The sequence below is a fragment of the Amphiprion ocellaris genome, chromosome 5 (assembly GCF_022539595.1).
Source record: "Amphiprion ocellaris isolate individual 3 ecotype Okinawa chromosome 5, ASM2253959v1, whole genome shotgun sequence".
NCBI classification, from domain to species: Eukaryota; Metazoa; Chordata; class Actinopteri; family Pomacentridae; genus Amphiprion; species Amphiprion ocellaris.
Genome location: NC_072770.1, coordinates 32,233,329 through 32,244,008, shown reverse-complemented (window position 1 = coordinate 32,244,008; position 10,680 = coordinate 32,233,329). Strand labels below are relative to the sequence as shown.

The following is a 10,680-nucleotide window of genomic DNA, read 5'->3' as shown; positions in this document are numbered from 1 at the left end:
GTGAGGTTTAAGATATGTGCCATGTAGAAAGTGAATCACAATGGAGAATTAGGTGTTTAAAACCAAACTAGGATATTTTGGGACATAATCACATATTCGACCTCATTGTTTTTGTCTTAGATGCTTCTTTTCACCAAGGCTCTATTATTTTCCTGCTTTTTCTCAGAATCTGCTGCATGTTTGCTTCTCGTTCCAACCTCATTCGCTCATTTCTGACAACACACACACACACAAAAATCACTAAGCAAACCAAACTGCACCCCCCAGACGGAGGAGCAGCCAGCCTGCCAGACGTAGGCCCCTTTGGCCTGCTGCAGATCTAAATTACTGTAATCAGTGGATGAATAGCAATCAGCAGCTTTGTATGAGCTGCTGGCAGAACGCCTGACCCCCGGCTCTCTCCACCAATCACACCGCTGCTTCCCATTCACAACTAATCACAACGTGCACTTAGAGCTCGCCACTTCCCTCACATTTGAGGAAGTGCTTCTCCCCTCCTTGTCGTCTTTTTGTGTCAGGCTGCCCGGATTGATGAGGGATGACGGTGTGAGATGAAGCTCTTTCCTGTGCTTACACCGTGGCAGCCATGGTTTCCCTCTTCGCCTGCAACCACGAGACAGTTCGAATGAAAGGCAAAGTTTCACTTGCAGATTTAGACTCTTAGTTTCTGCTAAGGGTGTGTTCAAGTGACACAGGAAACGGCACTGCTCTAGGTTTAACAGGTTTGACAGGGAGGCGGCTTTTCTGGTGGTGTGAGTGAGAGGAGGAGCTCACAGGCCTGATTACCAGCTTTAAAATGGCTGTGTTAGAGTCATTTCAGAGTATTACTCACTGTGATTCAGGGCTTTAAATCGTCTGGGGTTTATTCAGCACAAGTGGACTTCACACTTTACCACTCAAAGTGCTTGAGGATGAAATCTGACCATCGATTGTGACTAATTTGGGGCATTTTATTAATTTTTGAAATGCCACAATTTATAACTAACCACTGGGTGCACAACATCACAAAAAACAAAATAAGTACCAGGGTTTTTCCTGCATAGAGGAATTTTTGGCAACCTCCAAAGAGGACTTAGCCACTGTTTAAATGATAACAATTTACAATAAAACAATATACAATACCATTCAAAAGTTTGGGGTCACTTAGAAATGTCCATAGTTTTGAAAGAAAAGCAGTTTTTTTTCTCATGAAGATAAAAGATTAAATGAATCAGAAATACAGTCTAGACATTGTTAATGTGGTAAATGACTATTCTAGCTGGAAACAGCTGATTTTTAATGGAATATCTACATAGGGGTAAAGAGGAACATTTCCAGCAACCATCACTCCTGTGTTCTAATGCTACATTGTGTTAGTTAATCATGTTGAGTTTTCTTGGAAAACATGAAATTGTCTGGTTGACCTCAAACCTTTGAGGCTCACCTATGAGCGGTAGTGTATGTTATGTATTTTGATCCTGTGTGGCCTCCGTAGGAGAAACCCGAAAGGGGTTGTGGGTAATCTTCTGTCTCGGTTGTTGTTAGTTGGCTATGCAAGCTGAGCCTGTTCTGCTGCTGCAGAATAAAAAGTTAATGTGACGTCATAGTCCGAGTTATAAGTGTATTCACTGTAGCAGTTCAGACATAACAGTGTATGTAATATTTTTTTAACCATTCAAAAAAATGGGATTAATTTACTAAAGATTCAAAGATATTTTTGTTTACAAAATAGCCATAAATTGCAGTAAAATGCAGCGATTTCTGTCAAATAAGGTAGCATGGACTCATTGCTATACTGTCATATTTTGTCCCTCTTCAAAGGTCCATCCTGAAGCAGTGCCTTGATGCTTTCGATTAAAACTCATTTTCAGACTCTTTCATGAGAGTATAAAGTCTTATTTCAGGTTCTATTGGTAACTTTTAGATGTGTAAATACTACAGACTCTAGATACAGCTCATATATGTGTGTGTATCTCTCTCTCTCTCTCTCTATATATATATATATATATATATATATATATATATATAGAGAGAGAGAGAGAGAGAGAGAGAGAGAGAGAGATACTGGGCTGTTCCTAACATTTTAAATTCCAGGTTTAAAATGTCAGGAACAGCCCAGTTTTTAACTTTTTCAAAAAGGATTTAATACATGACTATATTCTTGGAAATGCCATGAAAGAGGAATGAATGTTTTGAGAGCATATTTAAACCACTAAAGGTCCACTATTAGATTGTATTTTGTCTGTCACAGAAGGCTTTGAAATCTGTACAGCACAGTACTCTGTAACAAAAAAGAAAAGCAACATAGCATCCTAATGTGTGCTTTAACTGTTTCTTTATTAGGATTTTGGAGCTTCGCTGTGCAGAGTTCCACACTGGAGGGTGACATGTTTGGGCCCAAACTCTGAATATTAGATGTGAAAGACATCAGAAACCGGTTTTAATACAGCTGGGTTTCAGTCTGCAACAAACAAAAAACTGATCTGAACTCTTAAAGCCTTCAGTTTATATCCATAAGACCAATATGAAGACTACTGTTATTTTAAATATTCAGTATTATGACAACTCTTTTTTATTGACGTGTTTATACACCAACAGGAGGAGCTACAACTACAACTTACAGTGTCATATATGTGTTATACAGCATTTATCAAATGTTTATTACACTAGCAAGTAGGGGCACTCAAGCTAAAGTGTTTTTTTCCCTGTTTTTCTGGAGAAACTCAGTCACAGGTTACTACTTTGTCTGAGGGGATCTCTAAGCAACTGAAAAGATAAAATTACAACTTTCCTTCAGTGAATAACAGAACAGACTACAGGAGGGGTAACAAAGGGGGCGACGGGGGCAGAAAACAGGAGCTTATCTGCTGTGAACGAGGATGCCTGTCTTTGTCACGTGACTCACCCCCTCCCCTCCTATCTCCACCCTCCCTGCCTCTGCCTCCCCCCCCATCAACTCTTTCCCACCTTCTGCTCACTGCCAGGGGTAGATCCCAGCGTTTATCTCTACCATCCAGCCTCGGTGTCTCCTAGCAACGGAGCACGGATCATTTAACTGCCCCTGCATCCTCTTATTTTATCCATCCAGCCGCCACGTGCAAGATGCCAACTGCTTTTATTCACGTTTTCTTTTACTTTCACCTGTGAGGCCTTAAAACTCTCGCCTGAGCCTGGCTGCTGTGTGTTTTTGTCCTTTTTTTTTTTTTTTTTGTACTACTTGGATCCAGCACTCAAACCATATCAGTGCCACACTTGAGGCAGACAGACAGTCAGGAGAGGCTTTTCTGTCAGGATGTGTCACTCCAGCATCCAGCAGGTGCACGCACACACACACAGACACACACACAGACACACACACAATCAATGCGGGAAGACAGGACTTGGCCCTCGGTCTGAAAAGCCCTTACAGAATCAATTAGCATTTAAATTAATGAAGCGCGTAATGAAGAGAGTGCTATCTCTCCCGCAGAAAACCGACAGACAGGCGGAGAGCTGATTGTGAATCAGGAAGACACACTGAAAGGAACATCAAAGATATTCAAATAGCCACTTTGTCCCCCTCTTTTTTATGAGGGAAAAGTGACATATTAAAAGAGGGGCGGCTTTAAATAAACCCACAATATGTATGTAGTGGTAATATAATCACATTTCCATATGAAAAGTTCCATTAATAAAACACATAATTAAAGATGAAATGATTGCATGGAAAAGCCAGTTTTTATCTTTCAATATGCATCAGTGCAAATATGCTTAAAGCAGGCTGCTTCCGGTGCAGATAATCCTGAGTGATTCGCTCAGCTGACACGAATTTGAGCTCATTTCAGGTCCGTGTACGGATCTGGTAATTGGATTTTCCGTTCTTAAACGGGTATTGAAAAACAAAAAACGAGTGGTTATTTGATTCGTTTTAAAATACAAAAATTAAAATTGAAATACAAGGTGTTTTTCCTTTTCATGATAAAAAAGGGATATACGATTTTTTAAAAAAATGCTTTGATTTTCGTTTTATATTTAGGATAAAAAGAAAGTAAAATCAGTAAGAGACAGAAACGAAAAAAGGTCAGTTTTTTCATTTTCTGAGACCGGAAGTTGTCATCAGCAAGTGTGGAGCCAAACATGTGCATAGACTGTATATACATTTTTTTTCGTTAGTTTTCATGGTCAAAGTGAGAGATCAGGTGGCCGATCTTAAAATAAATCAATATTGATAATTTTTATAGAGCGTTAAAGTTTTGCGAAACCAGGGGGCGGGACTACTTGATTGACAGTCCGGTCTGGAATGATTGACAGGTCCTATGGAGGAGGCAGCAGAGACTCTGCTCTCCTCGTTTGGATTAATTCTGATATGATAACTGTTGGTTTATTTATCAGTGCAGCAGCAGAACATTTTCCACAGACAGTTTTCCTGCCCGTTGGCTTGTTTTAACCAGTTTTCTACCTTCGGCTGATTCTACCAGCAGACACTGAAAGGACTCTGATAGTTCGGTAAGTAAATGTTTATTTTCGTATCGGTGATGCTTTTAATGCACTTTATATGCAGCTTTAGTGTCAGATATAATGTGTGCCATGCACTCCAGATGTTGGTGGAGTTTATTTCAGTGTTTGTTGACCAGAGAAGAAAGTTAGCATAGTAAATATTAGCTTTAATGTTAGCGATGCTAACCGAGCTAGCTGCTCAGTCATAGGCTGATTAAAGCTAACGTAGCATCAAGCTAATGTATTGAGTTTCATGTAAACAGCTGAAGTGTGTTGTGTTCCTGTAATGTGGTTCATTAAGTTCATAAAACTGTGGCTGGTTGACATTAATGTAACGTTCAGGAAACTTAAATGTGATTAAAACAGTAACGTTAATGTTCTAGTTGTCAGTAATCAGCTTTAATTTGACACTAAAACAGACTCTGATAGTTTTAAATGACATCAGTTTCATTAATTTGTTGAAAATTGTCTCATTTGTTGTTGTGATGTTGCTGCTGATTCATTAAAAGCAGATGATCCGTGTTGAAGATACGTTTAGTTCTAGTATCAGAAGTACAAGAAGGAAAATGGAAGTTTAGTTCTGCTACATCAAAGATTTCAGGATTAAAATAACTAAATGAGTCTTTATGCCTCAAACTTTATTTTTACAATAAAGAAATAATGAAATAATCACAGATAATAAAAATATAAATAGCAGAGAAAACCTGAGAGAATAATTTCCTGAAAAGTCTGTGAAGGAAAAGCAGCTTTTTTATCCTGAAAGATCAGAATCAGCTCCAACATCTGCATCTGACAGCATCAAGTCAACCAGAAAGAAAAGAAAAAAGAAAATGACTTCTTTCTGATCACATCTGTTCCGCTGCTCACAGTCTGCTGCTGCTCACATTCTTCACATTTATAGTCCACTTTTAAAAGTTCAGCAGACAGGTGCTCTGCTTTGGAGTGTGACGATGTCGTCGGTGATGTGGAGAGTGAAGTTTCCGTTTCACCCACAGCGTGCTTTAGGGCAGCCGGGTCGGACTTGATGTTTGAAATACTGACCGACAGCTCAGATTTAACTGTCTGTAGTTCCGTTTTGATGGGTGTTAAACTTTCACTCAAAGCCGCCAGGAGCTGGGTCTTTAAAATAACCGCCGTCTCGTTACAGAGTGAAAGTAGCAGTTCCTCCTTAAGGTCAGAGATTGCAGCATCTGAGGGCCTCTTCAAAAGAAGACGTAGTTGATGAAGGCGTTCTGGAGCAGGACCAGAAAGACCACGACCAAGCAGCCTTGAGATCTTAGGCAGCGTCTCCCTCAGGTGGGTGTCAACGGTGTTCACGGTCAGGTCTGTGGTAATCCCGTCAAAAAACAAAACAGAAAAAAATCTAGATTATAAATCAACATGTAACCAAAGCACTCTGTGTATAATGCCATAGTATAGGATGTAGTTCAGAAAATGTCAAAGTATAGTATACTTTTCAAGAATAACATAGTGTGGCCTGTAGTTCATAGTATAGCAGGTTGGCAAAAAAAACCCCAACAGATTATTATGTGGTTCAAATGTGCAAAATGATAGGATGTTGCCTAAAATTGTCATGTATGATATGTGGTTCAAAAAATGTCATAGTGCAGTATATTGTCAAAATAGTGTTATTCAAGAAAACATCAGAGTATAATATGTCGTCTAAAAAATGCCATAGAATAATATTTCATTGCACAAGTAAAAGTATAGTAATTTTTAAAACTGTTCAAATTCTTACAATATGTTGCTAAAAAACAACAAAAAAAACTAAAACAAAAAAAAGTCATAGTAATATGTCAATTTAAAAAGCCACAGTATAGAGTGTCAACCAACAAACGTCATAGTATAGCATGTCGCTCTAAAAACGTCATAGGATAGCATGTCGCTCTAAAATTGTCATAGTACAGCCTTTGGTCCAACAAACGTCATAGTATAGCATGTCGCTCTAAAAACGTCATTGTATAGCTGTCGCTTTAAAAACGTCATTGTATATCATGTCGCTCAAAAAATGTCATTGTACAGCTGTCGCTCAAAAAACGTCATAGTATAGCATGTCGCTCTAAAAATGTCATTGTATAGCCTTTGGTCCAAAAAACGTCATAGTATAGCATGTCGCTCAAAAAACGTCATTGTATAGCATGTCGCTTTAAAAACGTCATTGTATAGCATGTGGCTCAAAAAACATCATTGTATAGCATGTTGCCCAAAAAACGTCATTCTATAGCATGTCACTCTAAAAATGTCATAGTATAGCCTTTGGTCCAAAAAACGTCATAGTATAGCATGTCGCTCAAAAAACGTCATTGTATAGCATGTCGCTTTAAAAACGTCATTGTATAGCATGTCACTCAAAAAACGTCATTGTATAGCATGTCGCCCAAAAAACGTTGTTCTATAGCATGTCGCTCTAAAAACGTCATAGTATAGCATGTCGCTCTTAAAAAGCCATAGTATAGCATGTCACTCTAAAAATGTCATAGTATAGCATGTCACTCTTAAACCGTCATAGTATTGCATGTCGTCCAACAAAACGTCACAGCATAGCATGTCACCCAAAAAACGTCATAGTATAGCATGTCGCTCAAGAAACGTCGTAGAACAGCATGTCACCCAAAAAACATCATAGTATAGCATGTCGCTCTAAAAACGCCATAGTATAGCATGTGGCTCAAAAAACGTCATAGTATAGCATGTCACTCTAAAAATGTCAGAGTATAGTATGTCATCCAAAAAACGTCATAGTATAGCCTTTGGTCCAAAAAACATCATAGTATAGCATGTCGCTCTAAAAACGTCATAGTATAGCATGTCGCTCTAAAAACGTCATAGTATAGCATGTCGCTCTAAAAACTTCATAGTATTGCCTTTAGTCCACAAAAGGTTTTTATGTCCCACCTGTCTGAAGTAGGTGAGGAGCAACACAAAAACAGTCCAAACGCTGGTTTCCAGAGGGTTAGACGAGTATTTATTTGAAAGAGGAAGTTTACAACAACACAACATGTGAGGGGGTTAAAAGCAAATGGGTGTTAGTAAAATAAAAATAACTAAACAGAACTAAAAATGAACTTCACGTTGACATTGATGGGCATTCCAACCAGGAACAAAGTAAAAGATAATCAATACGAAACAAAAACTCTTCCTGTTCACCTCTTAAAAAGCCAAAAACACACTGCAGTAGCACCCTAAACTAAAACTACCAATGGGTTCCCTGTTTTCCTTTCTGAACAATTCAAAGGTCCCTCTCTATCTCCCCACACATCCACCAACCACTGGAACACATCTCCAAAGTTCTGCTGGACCAGCTCAGCTTCCCCTCAGAAGAAGTGCCACCACCTGCCAGATGAAGGAGCCTTTTGAGAGGCAGCTGGTATCATGATTGGACTGTACTTTGGTCTGTTCCAATCCAGCTTCAGCTCCAGAGACGGCAGGCGGGATGAGTCAACGGAGGCCGGGTGGACGAAGGCATGAAGCTGAGTACAATCCAGAAAACAACAGAGGAGGAGTGCAGCGGTCCAGGGCCAGAACAGAGTAGCATGGTATGTCTCTTAGAAAACATCATAGTATAGCCTTTGGTATGAAAAAACACCATCATATACATCGTATATTGTACAAATAACAAGTCAAAGGAAAGAGACATACATTGTAGAATTGTAGTAATTGTGGGCTGACTGATTTACTGATTATCAGTATTTTATTTTTTACTGATTTACAGTTATAAATAAATTTAAAAATGGCGCTACTTTGGCTCTGAACCTTTATCTGCCTGTGGTCGCTCTGTCTTCTGGAGTGATTTGATTGGTTATACGTCACGAATAAAACTCCTTTAACTTAACATCTGTAAACAAAATAAAAACGTATCAACAAAGTTTTCTGTTAAAGTTTGTGTTCTTGTAAGTTTAACTCCAAGATTTTTAATACTTTCATTTATTGCAAATGATTATCTGCTCCAAATGTCTCACTAATAATCATTATCAGCCTTATAAACCCACAAAACACCCCTTTATGCTCGACCACAGTTAGTACAGTCCGGTTCCCCCTTCTATAAATCTGCTTGGAATCTTCCACTTCCTGTTTGTTAAAGTGTCCTTCTACCTGGACAGGTTTTGTTGGAGCTCATGCAACAAACATTTTGGGTAACTTCACTTTAATATGGATGGATGACACTGAATTAGAGTCTGTTTTAATGAGACTGAGTTAAGATGTGTAGCTCTGTCATTAAATAGGAAATTATTTCTCAGAATTCACAGAGAAAAGTCTGAAATGTTTGCTAGGTTAGCGTCCCACATGTTCTTTGGCTCAGCTAAAGCTAACTCTCTCCAGCTTCTGGATCTCTTGATTTGCTTGTTGTTAAAATATCTTGCTAGAGGTGCTGAAGCTCAGAAAGTCTGAGATGTTTGTTCAAAATCAGCTCATTCTCAAGTCTGATCTGAACTGTCCTCTTTTGTTTGAACTTTCCCTAAACTTAGGAGTTAATGAAAGAGCAGCACATCCAGACTCAGTCTCATTTATGTAGAGATTAAACTTTAGTGTCATTCATTGATGGTAAAGTGCAGTTTTTCAAATGTTTGTTGCACATGCTCCCGACCAAACCAGTCCAGGTGGAAGACGATGTGAAGAGAAAGCTCCAGAGGATGAATATCACACATTTACGTTGGAAATAAATGTCCTTTAATTAGACATTGTCATGCAAAAGTTGGAATGCCTTTAATGATGTTCAAATCTTTGTTGAGTGTTTTGTTGATGTTGGTTTCTAAATGTTTTTTGACACTCGGCCCCAAAGATTAAAACCTTTTACGGCTCACAAGCTGCAATGATTCACACATTATCAACTATCTTTCTGACTAAACTAAGATTAAAAAGTGAAAAACTGTTTGATTCCTGCATCATGAATGTAAATCTTTTTGGTTTTTATGACGGTAAACTGAATATATTTGGGTTTGACATTTTAGAAACCAAAACAAGAAATGAATTACTGGAGAAAACAATCAGAACAGATTAATGGACAAAGAAAATGTGTTTTCCAACATATATGGCTTAATTACTCCAACATTATAAGATACATACAATTTTAATTCAATTTTATTCATATAATGCCAATTACAGGTCAAATTGTCTCAAGACGCTTTATTTTTATATTTTTTTGGCATATTTAAAATATGGCAAAGTAAGAAATTTAAACCTCTGGACTAACAGTTTTAAATACTGCAGTCCCATGACGACAAGAATAAAGTTTGTCAACAAAAACTAAATCTGCTGGTGGATTCCATTAAAGTCCTAATAAATGATAATAAAGTGTGATACTAAAGGTTTGTGGTGCTAAAAAGTAAAGATATCAAGTTGAACATCTGGATGGACGTTGATAAAAGTTGACCTCCCTTCATTTCTCTGGAGCCGACTCCATGGATTTTATGGATGGTGGTTAAAGACCTGCTCTTCTAGTCGTCTTCCTTCTAGTCGCTGTAAAACGTCACACCATCCTGGCCGACTTCAACACCTCTTCATGACAACTTCTGGTTCTGCCTCCGACCTGGTGGAAACTCCAGAAACTGGGGAAAACCTGTCGAGACTCGAAGAACTCGTGGCGACTCGAAGAACTCGTCGGGCGGGGGAAGGTGTGGTGGGCGGTAGGGGGAGGTGGGGGAGTAGAGGGGGGAGGCCACCACCCACCTCCCCGCCTACTCTCCGCCCTGACTCCACCCAGACTCCGCCTTGGCTCCACCCATGTGGTGACTTCAGAAACTACGATGTCAAAGGGACGACGAATTTATTTCTTTTTATCTGATCTGTAGCTCAGTGAGTTAAGGATTTGCCTATGGAGCTGCAGGTCGCTGGTTCAAGACCAGACACTTCTTAAATTTTCTCAAAATACTGACAAAGACAAAGAATGAAAAAGGCCGGTGGCGGGTCTTGAACCTGCGACCTTCCAGTCACAAGTCTGTCTCCTTTTCCCCTGAGCTACTCGCTCAGATACTAATTCTTCTTTTTTTTGCGCATTTATCATCTATTTTTTGTCGTTTTCGAATTTTTTTTTAAACTCGAGTCTTGTCTCGCCGTTTTTCTCAGGAGGTTGGACTTCAGCCTTTGTGCTGGAGGGTGGAACCCTCAGTTCCAAGACTTTCCAAAGCCTCCACACCTCCCGAGTCCTCAGGACCTGAGCTTTCACACAGTCTGAGGGCTGAAATTTTCTAAGTCCCACAGTAGTTCTCTGATAGATTTAACTTTCAG

General features: G+C 39.1%; 1 long non-coding RNA gene across 1 annotated transcript in view; it reads left to right on the top strand.

Annotated features, from left to right (window-relative positions):
* Positions 1-4,472: 4,472 nt before the first annotated feature.
* LOC129348884 (uncharacterized) overlaps positions 4,473-10,680 on the top strand; it is a 10,309-nt gene continuing 4,101 nt past the window's right edge. The window contains exons 1-2 of the long non-coding RNA XR_008601622.1: positions 4,473-5,751; positions 7,691-7,991. This is a non-coding gene — a long non-coding RNA (uncharacterized LOC129348884). The remainder of the gene's footprint in view (positions 5,752-7,690; positions 7,992-10,680) is intronic.